We start from the raw sequence: 20,737 nt of genomic DNA, 5'->3' as shown, positions 1-20,737 counted from the left end.
TGAATGAGCACTAAAATTCTGAACCTCTTGAATCAGCAAAATAAGACTGGAAATTCTCAAGATTTCTGATATTTACTGTGTCCAATTGTGCTGGAAATACTTTAATAGCCTGTGTATTGATGCTTCAGCAGAGGCAGAAATGCTGAAATACTGCAAGCAAACTGATACAAGACTTTAGTTACATTTTAAAAAGAGAGAGCTTGGATTCAGATAAAAATGTAGGGAACTTTGGATTTTATCTGAATGAGTTCACCCATTTCTTCTGATGTCTGAAAGCTACAAGTACATTTGATTTTTGTTGCTGCAGTAATTATTCTTTTGAATATTTCACTCAAGAAGTTAAAAATTGGAACCAACATGTTCCATACACCACAGGAAGGAACGAAAGGATATCAATGAGAGCATCTGAGTCTGCAGCCAAGCCCCTCAGAACCAAGCTCTTGCTGTGATCTAATGTATTTATTGACTTTGTTAAACAGGACGAAACTATTCAAATATAAAAGCTCATTTATAATGTCATCCCCAGATCAGCCTTCATCAAACAATGCAAAGCCAGGGCACTTTTCTGTTCAGTGAATCACGTAGTGGGTTTTGAATATGGAATGTGAATAAGCTCATTATGGAGGGGAAAGCAATGGGCAGGAGTGCCAACAAATGGAGAATGTGGTTTGAAAAATGAGATTGGTTTTGGATCCGGTGTAAGGACAGAATAGTGCTCTAAGAGGAAGCACTGGGAGAGTGAATGGTTAGGAGTATTAAAAACAAACCAAAAAAAAAGTGATCACTTGGCAAAGAAGAATTTATTTCCTACAATATGCCAAGGTTACCACCTGAATGGCAGTCTGTGTACCCTGCATACTTGACACGCACAATTTCACAAACTCAGGGTTGGTAAGCTATCAGTATGTAGAATGCTACACTCTTAGGCCAAGATTTTCACAGGTAGTAGTAGGGACCTCCATTTTTGGAGGCCCAACATGATATACCTTAAAGGGGCCTGATTTTCAGTGACTGGAGCACTTAGGATTTTCTGAAAATTGGGTCCCTTTCATGCGTCTCAAGCTGAGCCCCCTCAGAACAGTTGTCACTTTAGAAAATCTTGGCCACAATATACTGCGATTACAACTAGATATTAATCAAGCCATAAAACTCCTAAAGCTAACAGCTTTGTTATGTGAATAAACATACCTACTATATAGTCAATAAACAGCAACCTCATTACAGCAAGGAAAGTTATTTTTGTTTTAGAACTAAGCCCATCATCCAGCATTAAAGGCATAGGACTAGATATTCATAACTGTACATGCAATTGCAGCCATTATGCACACAAACTGCTATTGTGCTTGCAACTGTGGGAGTTTTGCCATTGACGGGAACAGGAGCAGAACTATGCCCTAGCTGCTAATTCTGATACCTTTTATTCCCCTCAAGCAGCAAGTTATTACCCGAGTAGCTTCACTGATTTGACTTGGGGAGTACAGTGCTTCTCAAGGTGAGCAAGGGTGCCAGAGTCTGGCCTTGAATATTTTGTGATCCATCCACTGAGAGAACAAACAATGGTAAGATTTTCTAATACTACAGAGATCTGACATCTGGCCAAATCCCATAAAGCTGTCAGTGAGGAAGACTGGCAGATATGGCTGAAAGTCAATACAACGAAGTCAGGCAGGTGAAAAGCTGATAGGAGGGTAACTGTCCACTGGTTCAGAAATGGGAGGGAATGCTAGCATCCCATGGGTAGGAGGTTAGTTTCTAGGCAGCAGCTTCTCTGCCTCTTTAAAAGCTCGAGGGGTTTGTTTGTTTTTGCAAATGCAGTTTAGTTTTACAATCACTGATCTGCAGAGCAGCGTAATACAAATGGTTCTTTTATCTGGAGGTGAACATATTTCACTATGATTTCTGAGTCTGGGGTGCGAGAGGTTTCATCAGAGCCTTGAGTTTTTTGAGTGGGGCGTTAGCATGATTAGGTCTATGCCAAATTACAAAAGGAATGAAGTTCCAGGGCTTGCCAATGACAGAGACCCCGCCAAGATTCCCAACAAGTTTAGGTCTGTGTTGGGAGGAGCCATGAAAGCTTGAAGTGAGACCAAATAAGTATTATGGCATAGTGGCATTTTCTGACAACCTGACATCTTGCTTATAGCAGCCCTCTCTCCATATCCCGCAGTGCTCCCTGGGCCCAGGCTTTTTCCTAGAAATGAACACTGCAGCATGTTCCTGCAACCGCTCTCCCAGGTGACTATCCCTCCCCATTCTGGCAAGGGGTGGGGAGGCAGTAGTGGGAGAGAGGAGATTTATAGCTTACAAGTAGTGACTTTCTGTCCAGGCTAAGGCCATTTTGCACTGATGCTGAGAATGCATGGGCAGGAGAGCTCAGAAATTGCACTTTTCTTCTCACAGGCAGCTGCATGGGAGGGCAAGTCACCACAAGGAAAGGTCACATGGTGCATTGTGGGTGAGGAAGAGGAGCTTTTTTCATTTTTGAAGTAAGAAGCCTGCAGAGGGATTCAAACAGGGAGTGACATGATCAGAGAAGTAGGAGAGGAAAGTTTCTTCAGCAGCAGGATTTTGGAAAGGCTGGAGAGGAAACAGCTAAGATGCACTACAGCAAAATAGAAGATTACATTAATCAAGCAGCGGCCTGCCTGTGGACAAGAGCTTACACATGCACACAGCTTGCAGTGGGTGAAATCTGCTGACGAATTCCCATAGACAGACATTCAGTTATATTTGTAAATGAGTTCATTACTAAATGCTTGCTTGAGTTTGCTTTCCTTGAATACTCCAGCACACAAGCTTAATCACGGGAATATTTGCAGAACCAGCACATTTTAAGAGTATATTTGTGGGTGACAAGTGAATTTTGTATCTGTATTCAAAACCAGAACCCTAATTTTCATCTAACCAGGGAGATAGAAACATTATGTGACCAACTATATATGCCAATCAAAGCTAATCACAGTTTGGGTTTCTAAACATCAAATACATACAACTAGCTATTTGTAAACAATCTCTAGACTGGAAATTGAGCAAGTAATCACAAATACATATGAAAACAAATTGTGGTGTTCAAAGATACTACATGATAGAAGCGTTAACCTTATTATGTTAGATTAAAGTTTTTTTGTGAGATGAAATTTTTGTATCCTTATGAACACACATTCTTTGCCAGTGAAGTTTCCCAGAGAACGTTACAATGAATTTTACCACGTGCTTTGTTATAAGTATTATCAGTTTGAACATAGCTTGCTGGGAATGCGAAGGAACACATGACATTCTTTTTGTAATAAGCAGTAACATTTGGATAAACTAGGCTGTAACTGTTAACAACATAGGCTTATCTAATGTCTGATATTACACCTCTCTCTTCCTTGCTGTCAGATTAAAACTGTGCAATCATAAGGAAAGAATAGTCCATTAAGGCTGATACCTACATTACTAAAGGGAATAACAAAATTGTGTTTGGCTGAAGTTTTTTTTTTGTTGTTGTTGTTTTTGTTACTTTTATTTACCTGTGTAATCACCAAATATTAAAATACGCTCACAGGTGATGTGATCCAGTTCAGTTCATTAATATACAGTTTGATTTTGCAGCTTCTCATATACAGTCCATATCCCAAAATGCTTTACAATATTGAATAATGCAAGACAATACTTTAAGCAGGTTTTAAGTAGTTCATTCAGAATTCACCCATGCATCCTCCAGTGGCCTACAGTCAGTCTTTATTTAAAAGCAAAACCTGAGCATGTTTAAAGACAGTATTTTAGGATAATTCCTGCAACAGATCTAAGATTTAGGTTGTTTTTTTGCTTTTGCCTATGCTACATTTTAAAGAGAATAAATCTCATTGAGATGTCACATCCCAGAAATCAAAGGCAAGTTAGCTGGAGTGGGGGGGGGGGGAACCACATATTTGTAATTACTTCACTTAACAGACAAAATGTGTTACCAGGTAGTGATGCTTCTCAGGGCACCCAGGGTTGAGAGTCACCTTGTTACCACCTATCTCCAGCACAAGGAAGTCTTGCCTGTACTAGCTGGGTGTTAGCTCCCTAACTTAGAGTCACTCATACTCTATCCTCTGGGCTACACCAGCCATGTCTTTGCCTTGCAAATTGATAACAGATGCACCCTACCCCTTCCAAAGCATCCCTGTGTGGTCCCTGATCACTGGATACATACAGAGATCCTCTGTTGTCAAAGGAACCATGTACTGTAGACCACTGCTCTTGTGATGTACACAACATGTAGTTCATTTATCAAACAAAAAGGAAACTTAAGAAAATTGAGATTCAAATAAAAACGAGTGAGAAAGATGGGGACAAACGGTTTCATATAAAACATAACTCGTTCTAAAGCCTGAACTTAACTGACAAGTTATCCTCCTGCCTATAAAAAGTTTCTCACCCAAATTTCTCTTCAGTGTTTTCCACCAACCCTGGTGAAACTGCTTCTCATAAGATCAAGCCTGCTGTCTGCTTGTTCTCATAGACTGAAGGAATATCAAGGGGATCAGCTGTAGCCCAGATACAGTTCCAAAAGTTCATTGCCTTTCCCCTAAACAGGATTGTCATAAATATAAAGGGAAGGGTAAACCCCTTTGAAATCCCTCCTGGCCAGGGGAAAGCTCCTCTCACCTGTAAAGGGTTAAGAAGCTAAAGGTAACCTCGCTGGCACCTCACCAAAATGACCAATGAGGAGACAAGATACTTTCAAAAGCTGGGAGGAGGGAGAGAAACAAAGGGTCTGTGTGTCTGTCTATATTCTGCTGAGCCTTTATCTTCTCCACCTCCTCCACATGCTTCCTCTCTTTTTCCTTCTCCTCCTCCACATGCTTCCTTGCCTCCATTTCCCTCTTGTGGGCAGCCTCCTGTACCTCCTTCTCCAGCTGCATGAGTTCTATCTGTCTTTCATGTTCCCTTTGTTTTTCCTCAGCCTGAAATTTGGCTAATTCCAGCTGTAGTCGAGCCACGGATTTTGTCATTCTAACCTCTCTGTTTTTAACTAACTTTACACCTGAGGTTTAGAAATAAACAAAAAAAACTTGGCTGTAAAATTTTGCTGTGCTGGAATAGAATACCTATTCTCTGATAGTGATTGTCAGCCTACAGAAAAAGACAATTCCCTTGTCTCTGCTCTGGGCCCAAATCAAAGCAAAAAACCTACAACTACTTGGAAACCTGCTTACCCAGCCCAAAGAAAAAGCAAATGGGTAGAACACACCCCCCGCTATTTACTTTTAGGAAAAAAAAAAAAAAACCTCTGGGTTGGAAGACTGTGAATTTCCCTGCAGGAGTTAAGTACCCTGCCTCCATGCAAAGAAAACCTGCAATTCACAAAGATAATCCCCTTTTGTCTCTGCTTGGCCACAAAGCAGAGAAAAAACAAGCTGCTTTCAGTTTCAGCTGCTTTCTGGACTTCCTTTCCAAAGGAAAAAAAATTTCCTTTTTAAAATCTGTATTTCTAGTTCAAAAAATCTCAACTGGATCTCAAAATGATTTCAGGTTAATCCCACCTCTGCCACCATGTCAAGGTTCCTCCCCCACTCTGAACTCTAGGGTACAGATGTGGGGACCTGCATGAAAAACCTCCTAAGCTTATCTTTACCAGCTTAGGTCAAAACTTCCCCAAGGTACAAAATATTCCACCCGTCGTCCTTGGATTGGCCGCTACCACCACCAAACTAATACTGGTTACTGGGGAAGAGCTGTTTGGACGCGTCTTTCCCCCCAAAATACTTCCCAAAACCTTGCACCCCACTTCCTGGACAAGGTTTGGTAAAAAGCCTCACCAATTTGCCTAGGTGACTACAGACCCAGACCCTTGGATCTTAAGAACAATGAACAATCCTCCCAACACTTGCACCCCTCCTTTCCTGGGAAATGTTGGATAAAAAGCCTCACCAATTTGCATAGGTGACCACAGACCCAAACCCTTGGATCTGAGAACAATGAAAAAGCATTCAGTTTTCTTACAAGAAGACTTTTAATAAAAATAGAAGTAAATAGAAATAAAGAAATCCCCCCTATAAAATCAGGATGGTAGATATCTTACAGGGTAATTAGATTCAAAAACATAGAGAACCCCTCTAGGCAAAACCTTAAGTTACAAAAAAGATGCACAGACAGAAATAGTTATTCTATTCAGCACAATTCTTTTCTCAGCCATTTAAAGAAATCATAATCTAACACATATCTAGCTAGATTACTTACTAAAAGTTCTAAGACTCCATTCCTGGTCTATCCCCGGCAAAGACAGAATATAGACAGACACACAGACCCTTTGTTTCTCTCCCTCCTCCCAGCTTTTGAAAGTATCTTGTCTCCTCATTGGTCATTTTGGTCAGGTGCCAGCGAGGTTACCTTTAGCTTCTTAACCCTTTACAGGTGAGAGGAGCTTTCCCCTGGCCAGGAGGGATTTCAAAGGGGTTTACCCTTCATATTTATGACAAGGATAATTCCTGCTGTTTACTAGTTCTTGTTAATTTCCTCTCTTTGAAGATTTCATGAGCCTTCATTTGCATTAAACTCACACTTTTGAGTGGATGACCATTGTGAACCATAAAATTCTCAATCTGTATATGACCAGGAAGAGTATATATGCCGGCCTGTGGATTGCCTTTTCGTGAGCTGTTTTACCTTGCAGACCTAGAGAACATATTTTTTAGTACATCTACATAACTCTTCATATATTTTCCATACAAATATCTTACAATGATTATGATGACCAGTGTGACAGAGGCTTTCATTAGAGACATTACATGACATTCTTTTGGTGAAACCAGGGAAACTCTGTGTCTGTGTTGCACTCTGACTGATGGCTTCAAGAGGTCCTTGGATCACACGTGTTTGCATTCCCTCTAGAGATGCCATTTCCAAACTTTGGAGAGAAGAGCAAATGAGAACATCCTGACAAGGTGGGGGTCAGATTAATTCAGAGCTGACCGAGGCAGAAGAGCAGCAATGAAATCAGGAAAAGCTGCATGATCCTGGAATGATCTGAGTAGAGGTACAAATTGGAACCAGAAGGGCGAGAGACATTTGGATAAACTGCTATAGGAAATTCAGTGAAGGATCAGATGATCACAGAAGGCGAACGTCCTATCTAGGGTGGAGGATGTTGCGGAGAGAGTAGATTGGTTAGTAGAGGTGTGTGGCCGACAATGGGGGTTGAAGTTAAAGTGGCCATGGGGGAGGGAAGTTAAAGAAAGGGTGAACAGTAGGGAGCCAAAGCTGTGCTGGTGGAAGAATTAAGAGACAGGACTAGGCTCAAGGTGGCATTAGTCAAGAGGTGCAGGGATTCAGTACTGACAGAGTAGGATGAAGGCAGAGGGGAGATGCCGAGGCAGAAGAATAGGGAGCTGCCACCCCAGCAATGGGGAATGCTTTAATCCAAGACAGTTTCAGTGTGCTACGACAGTGGTGTCCCCTATGCAAGGAACTGATTGTTGAATTTTTTTTTTTTTTTTTAAGAGCTACACTGATTTACATCAGCTGATGATCTGGTCCAATTTTTAAAATTTCAACCGGTCCCTTTAAATTGTCCCCGGGGTGGTTTAGCTTAAAGAGTTGTGTTTGCTTCATAACATGTTTTTCTTGTTCTAGTTTGCCCTGGAAAGGTAATTCCAAACTAAGCCATTGCAAATTTGCTTTTTTGCCTTGATATGTTAATACTTCTAGCCTCACTGAAGACAATAATAGCTTAATGACTTAAGTGTTGAACTCCATCCAGTTTGCTTTTATTGTACTATGTTACTCAGACCTTATCCCTGCCTGTTTAAATTTCCTTTTTATCAATATTTGAATACAAACACACAGAAAACAGAAGAAAGAAATGGGCAATTATTTGGAAACCATAATCTCAGGGTATTAATGGTATAAAATGCTTAATTTTAGATAAGAGCTTGGCATCATGTATTAATCCACTAACAAATGGCCCAGTTCAGTCACGCTTGTGCCAAGTTGTGTTTTACTCTGTAATTAGTTTCAGTGGTTTAAATAGATCTCCTTATACAGCAACCTGTTCAGTATGAATGAGGGTGGCAGAATTGGGCCTTAAATGATTTATCCACCACCATATGCTTATCGGCAACACAGCAATCTGCCAGTTGCTCCGTTCTTATTAGTAGAAGTGACTACAACCAGTTAAAAGTGATATATTGTTGCCATTAATGTTCTAGCCTGCACCTGCAATCCATTAATTAGTCAGGGCACACTACTTTGCTGAAGGGCATCATGGGACCTGTTTGTGTAAAACAAATAGTTGTAGTAATGAATAAAATCACCTATGATTTTTATTCTTGCAAACATTCTAAATCAGTGTGTTTCTGGATTTACTTCTAACCTTCAGAAGAAGGAAGGGCCATGCGCTCTTGTGGTTGGAACGAAAAGCTGGGATTTGGGGGACTTCATTCCATGTAGATATGGGCTTCTGGTCCTCCCAGATAAAGTTTTTTTTCCCTCCTGCTGATAATAGCCCAGCTTAATTGATTAGTCTTGTTATAGTGTGTATGGCAACACGCATTTTCTCACGTTCTGTGTATATACATCTTCCTACTGTATTTTCCACTGCATGCATCCGATGAAGTGGGTTTTAGCCCACAAAAGCTTATGCCCAAATAAATTTGTTAGTCTCTAAGGTGCCACAAGTCCTCCTCATTCTTTTTGCTGATACAGACTAACATGGCTACCGCTCTGAAAAGTGTAACCTTAGAGAATTTTTAGCTGAATTTTCCATCCCAGATTCCCAAGCTGCAAAATGGTTATAGTCTTACTTATCTCATAAGGGTGTTGTAAGGCTTGAATTCATCCGTGTCTGTTGAAAGTTTTTATATCCTCAACTCCAGGTAAAAGATAGCAAAGAAGTGTTACTGTATTGTATGTGAGCAGAACATCCACTAACACTGCCAAATATGGCAGATATATTTGGGAATAGTCATGCTTGGAATAATACCACCATTTTACTCACAAGGAAGTTACACCAGTGATTAATTTGGTCCATTCTGGTTTGTAATCAATCTCCCATCCACACACACCATCACAGACACATAAATTAGTTCTCTCACAATTGTTGGACAGCACTAACATGTAACAGGAGAGGGAGAGAAGCAACCACAGACTCTAAAACTAAATAACCTCTGATCATCATCATGTAAGCAATAATGCATGACATCTAAAACCAGCCCAGGGATCCCATTTGAATAATATCGACACTAAAGCAAATCTGTTTTATGTTCTCTCTTGCAATCATCCCAGCCTGTTTGCAGCTATGCAACTAAACTGTGCAGTGTGCCTCTCCCCGCCCCCCTTCTGGCACTGTAGAGAATATCTCACAGGAACAAAAAGATTAAAACAGTGACTGCTGAGCCTAAAATATCAACAAAACATTGCAATCCTAATGCGTCTACCACAAAGGCAGTTTGCAAGCATCAACATTCAAAGGAGCCTGGACAAATCTCCCCAACATCAGTAACAAACAGCAAAACAGAAACTCAAGTGAAATGAGAAGCAGACACTTCTCTAAGGACATTTAAAAAAAAAAAATCATCCAGCATAGGAAGCGAGGAACAATGGGCAGCATGAGGAAGCATGCTCAGTTATTAATACACAAAGCAATTCACCCATTTGGGTAAGGCTTAAGCATTCAGTAGATAATACAGTAGACAGCTGGGAGTAGATCACTCCTTCCAAATCAGTAGGAAGAGAAACTTTTGAAAAGCTATCAATGTGGCCACAGCGACGAATTTACTCATGATGAAAACAGTGATTGGCTGGACCACTTAACTCACTGGAAATTCACTTGGGGGCCTGACTTGCAAAGGTGGTTCCAATGCCACAACTCCATCTGAAGTCTATGGGAGAAGCTGGTGCTCAGCAGCTCTGAAACCTCTGCATTGCCACTCACTTAGGGCCTAGTTCTGAGGCCCTTGCTCATGCTGACTAGTACTTACTATCCCAAATCAATGGGATGACTCATGTGGCAAGGCACAACTCATCCTGAGTAAGAATACTGGAATCCAGACCCCAGGGTTTTCATTCTGGATGTGTTGACACTGCAAATCACTAGCAAGTGCCTTTCAAAAGACATTCACTCAGGTTTTTGTGAGCCAGTTAATGGACGGCTGTGCACTTTGGGGCAGATTTGCAAGGCATTTAGGCATGTAAAGATGCAAATATGAGTCTACTGGGATTTACAAAAGCACCTAACCCGTTTAGGTGCTTTTTGTGAATCCAATTAGGTGTTTATTTGCATTTTTAGGAGCCCAGATACCTTTGAAAATCCATCCCTTAATCATGTGTTCAAGTGGAACCTAGAGAGGTAAAGTGCTGCAGTTGAAATGCCATACCTTTTACAACCTTGAGCCCCACCACAATTTCACACCAATCCAGCACACAGCAATAACTCCACTTCCTTCAGTGAAGATACTCCTGACTTACACTTGGACAACTGAGAAAAATTCAGACCTATAACAAAGACCCATTTCGTTTTCTTACCTAGTCGATTGTTTTCACTGGCCTTTCATTTATCTATACTTGTTGCATTTTATTTGCCTAGGACCTGGATTCTCTTTTCAATTGATTATATGGTTATACCTTATTTCATTCAATTCAATAATTTGACAGAGAGGCAGCATGATCTAGTGGGCAGGCCCCTGAAGTGAGAACCAGAACACCTGGATTCTCTTCCCACCTCTGACAGTGATCTACTGGGTGATGGCAGGCAAGTCATTTCACCTCTGTACGCATCAGTTTCTCTTCCTACCCTTCTATTTAGATTGTAACTTCTGGGGGAAGGGATTGTGTCTCACTATGCATTTGTACCTTGCCAGCACAATTTGGAGTATGAATTTTGGCATGATGCAGTATAAAAGGCTTCTCCACATTAATACAGTATATCACGGTCATGAGCCTGAAGCAAATCTCACTGATGCTAGATTTACACCGAATTCCATTCACTGTAGTGGAACTTTTTCTGATTTATGCCAATGTAAGCGAGTTCAGAATCAAGCCATGTGTGTCTAGGTCAAATATCACAGTGGTAATGGGCCCTGAGTCTCCTGTCAGAGAAATTTCTTTTCAGCAGAGATATATTAAAAATAATGTGATGGAAGCACTGAGGTTGTGTTTTAACTTAGCTTGACTGTAGCAGGGGGAAGGTCAAAATATGTTTTTAGTTTAGTGTTCCAGAATTTGCAATAATTAAAAAGTTTTAGCTTCCAAATGCCCCATATCCCATCCATTGATTGCACAGGAAAAGGAATGCTTCCTACCTACCAATCAGGCATGAGTGACAGCTCATTGGAGCCCATTTGCTTTGGTAGCAAAGCTTCCCTTCTTAACACTCTTCAAAAGGTTACTTTTCCTTCACAACTTTCCTAGAGATTTACGTTTTCTGTTTGATACATCGTATTAGATTGGGCAAGCCATGTTTAATTATGTGAAGTTGCTGAATGCAAAGTGACACACAAAAGCTGTCATGTGACACACAAAAGTGTCATGCAGCGTTACAGCAGCAATTCAACCTCTGTAGATGAAAGCAAAACTCATCTCATCCTTAACTATGGAATTGCAGCTGGTGTCTACATAAAAATGCCAAATGGGAGGGGGGTGGATTAATGTTGCAAATGAGTTAAAAAAATCATTTTTGTTCTTATCTACTGCAATCTCACTCATTTGAAATTTAGGAACTTTTCAAATCTCTACGATGCTTTTCTATACATTTTGGGCCAGCTCCTCAGCTGTTGTATATTGGCAGAGCTGCCCTGAAGTCACTGGAGTTATCCCCATTTACACCAACTGAGAGGATCCACTACTTCCAAAAATGTATAGTGAATGAATGTGTAATATGAAGAGACTCCTTCTACGTGGTTGGGAGTTCTGGCATTTGCACCTGAATCAAATATGGATTAGGTAGCACTTAGCAGTTGCATGGAGGTTACCCATGAAAGGCAAAGGAACTGGAATTGCACTTTGTTGGAGAGACTTCCATATCTTTCTTTTACTAATGCATAAAGAAGGCTTTCTTTGGCCTATCTGATGGTCCACTTGAAAGTCACCTCCACATACATAAAACTTGGCTGAGGATCACAGTTCTTTTATTACTCCACAAAGGTATTAAAATGCTCAGTGAAACTAATGAGTGAGAATCCTGGCCAATTTTTTTTTTTATTATTTAAGAACACACACATGCCCCAGTCTATTCAAAATCATTTTAAAGAACTTTAATCATACCAAATGTGTCAGAGCTGTTCTCAACATTTCCACATATACAAAGGACAAGACGCCAGAGGTCAACATACAAAAATACCATATATTAAAATTGGGGCCAGTGGGGGAAAACCAAAACCTGATGGACTTTCTAGACACCATCTGGGACAGGAGGAGCAAGGAAAGAATGGTTTTTAAAACATTCAGCAGCTTGATATCCCCTTTGAAAAGTCAATATTTGGCAGAATTTTGACGAGACAGCCCTACAGCTCATATCCGAAGGGCTATTTAGCCCTTTAAAACAAAGTTTGAGCTAAATTATACACATTATTGCAAATGAACTGTGTCAAGGACTTTAACTACTGAGCAATATCAACCTACCATTTGATTAGATTATTATTAACCTACAGGGGGAGGTGGGGAGAGAGAGTTGGAAAGGGCAAGGGAACATACCTACTTAGCATAATACAAGAAGAGAAGCTGGTGCTGCAGCTATAGAGGAGCCATGGCAATACCCTGGGTGCCTCCAGGCTAAAATCAACCTTCACAACATCTCATGGACCAATTAACAAGACAAAGTGATTTGAAAATGTATTGGAGGGGGTAGGGATAAGAAATAAGGAGTTGCAAAATATAACTGAATGAGGCTTCTTACTTTGATTTTAATTGAAACCAAGCACATTTGTCTTTACAAAAATGTGTATACACCCCGTATTATTATATATCACGGCCAGTCTAAAGACTTAGAAGTCTTTGTACTGGCACTGAGAGGTACTTCAGCTGTCATGATGATGCTGGATTGTTTTGTTTACAGCTCCTGAAACTTGTCTGTACTGATCAGGACAAGTATCCTCACTCCTTCCTGAGGAATTTGCCAATACACTAACCTTTGCTAATAAGGTTAGTTCAAAATGCAAAGGAACGCCAGCCAGGACTACTGGATTTCTGAGACCACTTAGTTTACAGTTTGCTTGAAACACTCTTGGAGGCTGGAGCTATTAGCAACAGAGTAGCTGAAGCAATAGGATCTGAAATCAATTGCAAGTTACTTGGACTAATGTTGGAATGCTGACAATTGACTTCCCTAGAGAACATATCTATGTGAACTGACTCCATCATTACTCTTTTCAATGTGCTTCCCATACACCCTGGTAGACTACTGGCTTCTCTTTTGATTGTCCCTTAGAAAGGTCAGCTCTTGTATGTGGGGAGTCACCTGGCTAGATCCCACAGCTGCTCCCTTTGAGTTTTCCTGCAGATGTGGAGTACTTGCTGATCTCATCACTTTACTTCCAGGGCTTAACACACACGCATGCCAGTCAGGTTTAGTTTCTGCAACAGGAACCCTGCTGGCACTCATTTGAAGCACAGATGAAAAACAGGGCAACCACTGCTTTCCTGTGACAATATTTAAATAGCCATAGAGCAGATGGTGCAAACATGACCTGCATTAACAGCTTTACTCTTCTTTGTATCTCTTGTTGGACATCGAAGAAGAAAACAAGTTAAATCAAGGAGGGGGAAAAGGGAGGGGGTTAGAAGCCACCACAAAACATTATGTAAGCGGCACAATAACCTGAGACTGCTCAGAAAAAGCAGCAGCATTTGACAGGTATTCTACCTATTTCTGGGCAACTTTTTCCATGTCACATGAAGATGTATAAAGGAAAGCAGTCCCTCATTTCTTGGAATATCAAGGTATAAGGAATAGGTCTAACTACTTGAAAACCTGGAAGAGGAAGCTTATGGCAAGGATCTCACATTTCCCTTAAGTTCATCTCTGGAATAATTTTTATGGTAACCACTAGGCAACAAAGCATAAGACTGCAAAAATGTTATCACAGATGTATTTGACTATCCCAGCTATGGTAGAACCTATAGTATGTCCTTACAGATTGATTGATTCTAGAGAGAAGGAAAAATTGTAGTAAGAAAGTTCATACTTCATTTCAGCACAATGGGCCAAATCCTGTTTTTTGTCGTCCCCCTCCCCCACACACACAGGTAAAAAGTCCAGTTGAGCCAAATCCTGTAGAAGTGAATTAAGGCTCATCTACACAGGGACACTCAGGAAAATTAATCCTATTTAACTATGGGTGTGAATTTAAAAGGGATAGGATAAATTGCATTAAACCCCTGTGTGGACACTCATTTGGAATTTAAATGGTCTTAATTCAATTTAACTTGGTTCATGGTCCTGAGTGTCCGAGTATAAAGTCATTTATATAAAATGTCCTTTCCTCAGGCAAAATCCAGGTCACTAAACTGAAGCAAAGATTTAACAGTCTTTTCAAGAGACAAGGAATTTATTCACAAACCTGGCTGATCTGCAATGAGTAGCCATCTATCGATAAAGATTTATAAAATGATAGCTACCTTTACATACATTACACAGCATATAGATTCTCATTAGCTGAGCCAATCAAATGGCTTAATGAAGCAAAAGGCCTGATTGCTGTTGTTACACAGGTGAGACTCAGGACTAACACCACAAAAATCACTACAAAGGCTCAAAGACAATAAAAGCTAAGTTGTTCTGTGCCGTAAAAACTTTCCTACCTTTCAATAAGCATTTTAAATTTAATTGGCAACATAGGAAATTTTATTAAGATTTTTGGTGTCACAGTTTCCAGCTGTTACGGTATTTATGATGTACTGCAAACAGAAGCTCACATGTACACCTGAAACTCATCAAGGACCGTGTACAAGAGCAGACTCACCCCTGCAGCACCTCCTGCTGGTCATTGGGAATTAGCTCTTTTCCAGCCTGGAGTGCCCTCTACAGCCAGTGATCCACAAAACTCTGGCCCCCATGTCCCTCACAGACCCCTGTGCCCCTTTCTCTGGGGTTCTGCCCCCTGGCAGTACCCCCACACTCTGCCTCTCCCCTTCCTAGGGAACCCTCAACTCACTATCCCCACCTTGCCTCCATCTGGGCCACTGCCAGTCATCACCAAGCCCCCGCTCTCTGGGGCAGACTGCAGTGTAAAGAGCACTCATCATAGGCAAGGGGGTTTGGACCTGTTGCCTTCCTCTGCCTCCCAGTACCTCTATGGGCCTCAGAGCAGGCCTTACAGCTTGGGAAGTTGCCAGCCTGGAGCACCCAGCTCAGCCTGCTCCTTCCCCAGCCCTGCTTCATTCCCAGTACCAGATAGACCCTGCTCTCTCCTACCCCAGGGAAAGACTCCTTAGGTCACTGGCTCACAGCCTTTTTATACAGGCCAGCTAGGGCCTAACTGGGGTGTGGCCCAGCTGTGGCTGCTTCCCCAATCAGCCACCCCCAACCACAGCCCTCTCCAGGGCTGCTTTTAATCCCTTCTATTTTAGGAGCAGGGTAGCCACCCCACTACAGACTGAAAATCCAAATCATGAATTTCTATTTGTTTACCCCCCCCAAAAAATTTAAAATTACAACACTTTTACCACTGATGCACTAGCTTTAAAAAAATTCAGTTCGTTTTCAAATTACAGTTCCTATACTATCTTACTTTTGAAAAACCAAATGTGAAAATAATATCTTGTTTTCTTTTTGTTTGTTTTTAGAAAAATCAGGGTCATTTCAAGGGTGAAATACTGCAATTTATCCATTTAAATAGATGATGGGACTGGTGATGGAAATAGCAGACTGATAAAAACGACAACTTTTTAAGTGTGTTGGTGAGGTTCCATGTTCCGTAGTACATTGCTTCCACTGGTTAGCCTTATTATCATTCAGAATGCTGCAGCATAAAGGTGTGGCACTTATTTATGAGTAATTTATCATCAGAGAGGCAAATTTACAAAGAAATCCAGGGCCTAAACACAGGTCAGAAAAGGAGAAAGGAGACTGCATTCATGTAATGAGGAAGAATATTTTTGTGCGTGCTGTTTCTATTGTGAAAGATACAATCAGAAGGACCCAAACCAAAAAAAAAGTCAAATGGATCAAACATCACTAGCAACAAATACAGACAGTATCTGGTTGTTTTGTTTTGTTTTTAAATTATCTGTTAATCTTGGCAATATTCCACAAGATACTTGACCTGCCTGGGTGACTGACCCAGTCACCTGCCTGGGTGACTGACACTAAATGTTGCAATAATTTGTATACCACAATATTACTAGTGGTCACATTTTACAGCCCTTATCTCCCTGCTAAATCCAGACATGCAGCAGGCCTGTCTTGTCTTGTCTAACCCAGATGGGAAAAAACAAAAAACTTGCAGCTTCAGTGTAGTTAACTAGTTTAGCAACTACCAGCATTAAGCGGAGACTCAGCTATATCAACCTATAGGTTTAGTAAGTGCCTTAGCTCATCTCAGCAGGAAAAGGTCATTAGAATCTCCAGAGTTTTGTTATTTTTCTTACTTAAGATTTTTCTGTGAGTTGAGCGTTCTACAGCAGTGGTTCTCAAAGTCGGTCCGCCGCTTGTTCGGGGAAGGCCCCTGCCGGGCCAGACTGACTTGTTTACCTGCCGCGTCTGCAAGTTCGGCCGATCGCGGCTCCCACTGGCTACGGTTCGCCGCTCCAGGCCAATGGGGGCTGCGGGAAGCAGCGCGGGCGAATGGATGTGCTGTCTGCCCTTCCCGCAGCCCCCGTTGGCCTGGAGCCACCATCGGCCAACGCAGCAGGTAAACAAACCGGTCCGGCCCGCCAGGGGCTTTCCCTGAACAAGCGGCGGACCGGCTTTGAGAACCACTGCTCTACAGGATGCGAATAGTGGGCAATTAAAAATAGAACTTATAGGAAATTAAAAAATCTTTAGGTATGTTAGTACAAGCTTCTATTTTCAAAGGTTTGAAAATAGTGCTGGTTGGAACCCAGAATTCCCATTTGATGGGAAAACCCCAAAAAATCATTTTTTAAAATTCTGTTCTGCATCAGAACAAAAACTCACAATTTCAAAGTTTTCCATGGAATCCAGGGGAGTCTGAAATTTTAGTTTAAAAAAAAAATCAAAAATTCTATCTGGACTTACTCAAAACAAAATTGGTGAGGTTCCCTAAGCTGCCCAGAGCAGGCTGTCAAGAAGCTGGGGAAGCCTAAAAACCAGGCTATCAGAGTCCTGGTTTTGCAGCAGCTCATGAAGCAGGCAAGCTGGACGGAAACCAATGGACAGGTTCCTGAAAAACATTTTAATTTTGACGAATCAGCATTTTCTGGTAGAAAAATGTCTGATCAGAAAATTTCCAACTAGTTCTACTCAAAAACAGCTGTACTATGGGATTTACAGTCACAAAAGCATCTGCCTGTTAATCCTTCTTTTAAGTTGCAAAATAAAGTTTCTTCAAGGCAAAGCTACTTTTCATATGCTTTTGAAAATCATTCAAAAGACTGAGCATGATTCAAGAAAGCACCTAAGCCCATGTTTAAATCCATCCCTATGCAGAAAGCACTAAAGCATGTACTGAATTTTAAACATGTCCCTAAGTCCATTTGACTGGCTTAACTCAATGCATAAGAGCTTCTCAGGTAGGGATGTTTTCCTGACTCAGAGCCCAACTGTTTAAAGAAAAAGATTTCTTAAGCAAATTTTAGAATTTGAGAAGCATTCATGTCCATTATACCAAATTATTTAAATGTGAAACTATACATAAGCAGTTCAGCAGGTAGATTGGCTCAGATGCTTTGAAAACTGGGCATTCCTTTCCCGTAGTGGAAATTGGAGCCTTACTACTATGGGACAAGTTGATTTTAAAAATGAACTAACATCAACCTATCAGCTCCACTTTCTTAAATTCCATATCATCTTTCTCTGGAGTGGAACCACAAAATTTCTCCCCCCAAAAATAATAATTTATCACATTTATTCCATCAACAGAGGTAAAAGGACTAGCTACAACATTTGTATGTTACTGAAAACTGACCCATGATCTCAGAGATATGAAATAAACAGAATCTAGTTATTCATAGTAATAGGACAATGAATTTCCAATTCTTTAGGGACTACATACAACTTAGATTTGGAACTGAGAAGTGAAATTTGAATCTGAAGTCAAGCAACCTAACAAGTTGGACAAGTTCTCAGATATTGATCGAGACTCAGATCCCTCTTTAATGGGTCCCACCCCAGAAATTCAGAACCATTCAGTGCATGCAACTGCAGATAGGTGATGGAAATTTTCAAGACTGGTGCAATGACATAAGACACGCTTTATAATTCTTAAAATAGGCAGGTAAATACTCTTGGGCAAGTAACTACTCGACTTTCTCAATTGCCTTATTTACATCAAATTGAAAAACAAAACAGAAAAACCCAACCCTCTTATATCACCCTAATTTTTTCTTACATACAAATGTGAAGTACAGCAATACTGCCTTTGTCTTCAACTAAACGACTTCTTAAATCAAACAGGCGTGACAGTGACATTAACATGGAATGCCTAAAGAGCTTTGTGGAGTTTTTCTGGGCTTTTCTTGCCAATTTTGTCAGTGACGTTTATTTTTGCACTGGGATATGACCATCTCCTTTCCATACCTTTGGCCTTCAATAGAAGCATGCTTGTAACTCATGCTATTCCCAGGATTTAAGGGCTTCTCAGAACCTTAGAACAGCCCATGCACTTTGCAAGTTTCTTAATTAGGCAGAAAACTTAACTTCCAAAATACTCAGCCTCAAAACTCAAAGGGGTCCAAGATCTGAATTAACCAAAATTTCAAGTTGCCTGGCCAAACCACTCTTGAGCTATGTTATAACAAACCATCCAACTCCCAGGCATCAGAAATAACTAATCTAATTCTTCTCAAATTTGCCTGATAAATGTCTCCACTCACTGCAAATACCCAGTTCTAAGGTTTCAGAGTAACAGCCGTGTTAGTCTGTATTCGCAAAAAGAAAAGGAGTACTCGTGGCACCTTAGAGACTAACCAATTTATTTGAGCATAAGCCTAATCATCCCTCCATTCAATTTTGCCCCTCCTCCACATCTCTTCATCCCAATCAGTTCAATTCATGACACTTCCAGCTCCCTGCTAATTTCATGAGCCTCTATCCAGGCCCAAATACCCTTTCCTCTTGCTCATTTGACGAACCCCTAATAACTCTCAAATCCAACCTTCCAGCCCTGCTCATTTCAGGGCTTCTCATCCCACCTCAGGTAGAAGCCTCTGTACAGTGCCCAGGCAAGCAGCAGTTCAGAGGCTCCTCACCTGAACACCAGGAGGGCAGTCCCAACAGGATCCAGGAACTACAGTGTTTGGGGAGAGGTCAGTTGAGGGGGCAGCAGCCAGGGCACAGGTTAAGAGGCAGCTTATCACAAGGAACTGAGGAAAAGGTGTGGACTCCTCCACAATGAAGAAGCTGCCTCAGGGGGTACGACACCCCCAATATAACCATATAGCTTTCGTCCATTCTTGGTTACTTATAATCCATTCAATCCTAGGTAACAGAGATAATCTTCTGAGCCTTGCTGTGTGAGTGCTATGGGTTTAGTATAAATAGTTTCTTCCAGCTGTGAATCCTCCCTAATGCCTGCTTCTGGTATTTGGGAAAATACTTAGTGAAAATTTAGCTAATGTTTAGATCTAAAATAAAGAGATATTTACTGAAGCATTAATTGAATGCTGTAAAAATGCATTCCCTGGACATTTATGGGGCTTCAAATTTCAACTGCTTAGACGACACGTAAGTGCTCATTTGCTAAAGATGCTAAGGGCAGGTTGAGAAATGGCAGCTAACGTTCCGAAGCGTGAAACAAGCTGTGTAGTTTGCGTTGGGTCAATACTGGCATGCAAAATGTTAAAGTGACAGAAAGAAAGAAGAACAATCCCAGCTGTCAGGTCTAAGGACAGTGTAAAGGAAAGGAAAGATCATTAATATGCTGTAATTCCATTGCAGCATTCCAGTAGAATCTTGCCCTGCTAAATACTCAAACATAAAGGTCTTTGCTTTAACTGTATATAAATCCTTCTTATAGCCTCCTGGGTGATGTTTGGATTCATTTGTCATCATGCATTCCCCCACAAAAGAAAGAAAACCCCAAATTTAAACCCACATGCCCTGGGCAGCTGGCAAGAGGAAACATTTTAAAGCCAGCATTAGACTAACTATATTTACTAGACATATGGATGTCTTCTGTACGAATTACTGTGTTGTAATACAGCTTGAATTCACAGAAGTGTGTTTAGATCTGGGATTTTTGATTCTGGCCAATCACTGAGGAACAGGTCACAATGTTACCTTAGTGCAATAGGTATTAACACACACACAAAAAAAAATCAAGATAAAGTAGATTCAAATCATGTATCAGTCACAAGTGAAAATAAACTGTTTGGTCTCATCCTCACCCTGTTTGCTTATTTTGCTGTGAATTTGTTACATGTATAATCTCCATTCAGTAAAAGCCTCATGCCTGTAATACTAGCAGGGGATGGGGGTTGGCTGATCTGGATTAAGGAGCACTGGCATTATCTTTTTTTGGCGGGGAAGTGACACATACCTGCCTGAACAATACATGCTCAGGCTAATGCCAGTAATATCTCACTTGTGTAAGGAGTAAATTCACTCACAAATTTGAAATCACTTGAACCAGAAGAGAAAATCTTTGTAGCT

This window comes from Eretmochelys imbricata, chromosome 2, assembly GCF_965152235.1.
Source record: "Eretmochelys imbricata isolate rEreImb1 chromosome 2, rEreImb1.hap1, whole genome shotgun sequence".
Lineage (NCBI taxonomy): Eukaryota > Metazoa > Chordata > Testudines > Cheloniidae > Eretmochelys > Eretmochelys imbricata.
Note: the sequence above shows the minus strand (reverse complement) of the source record.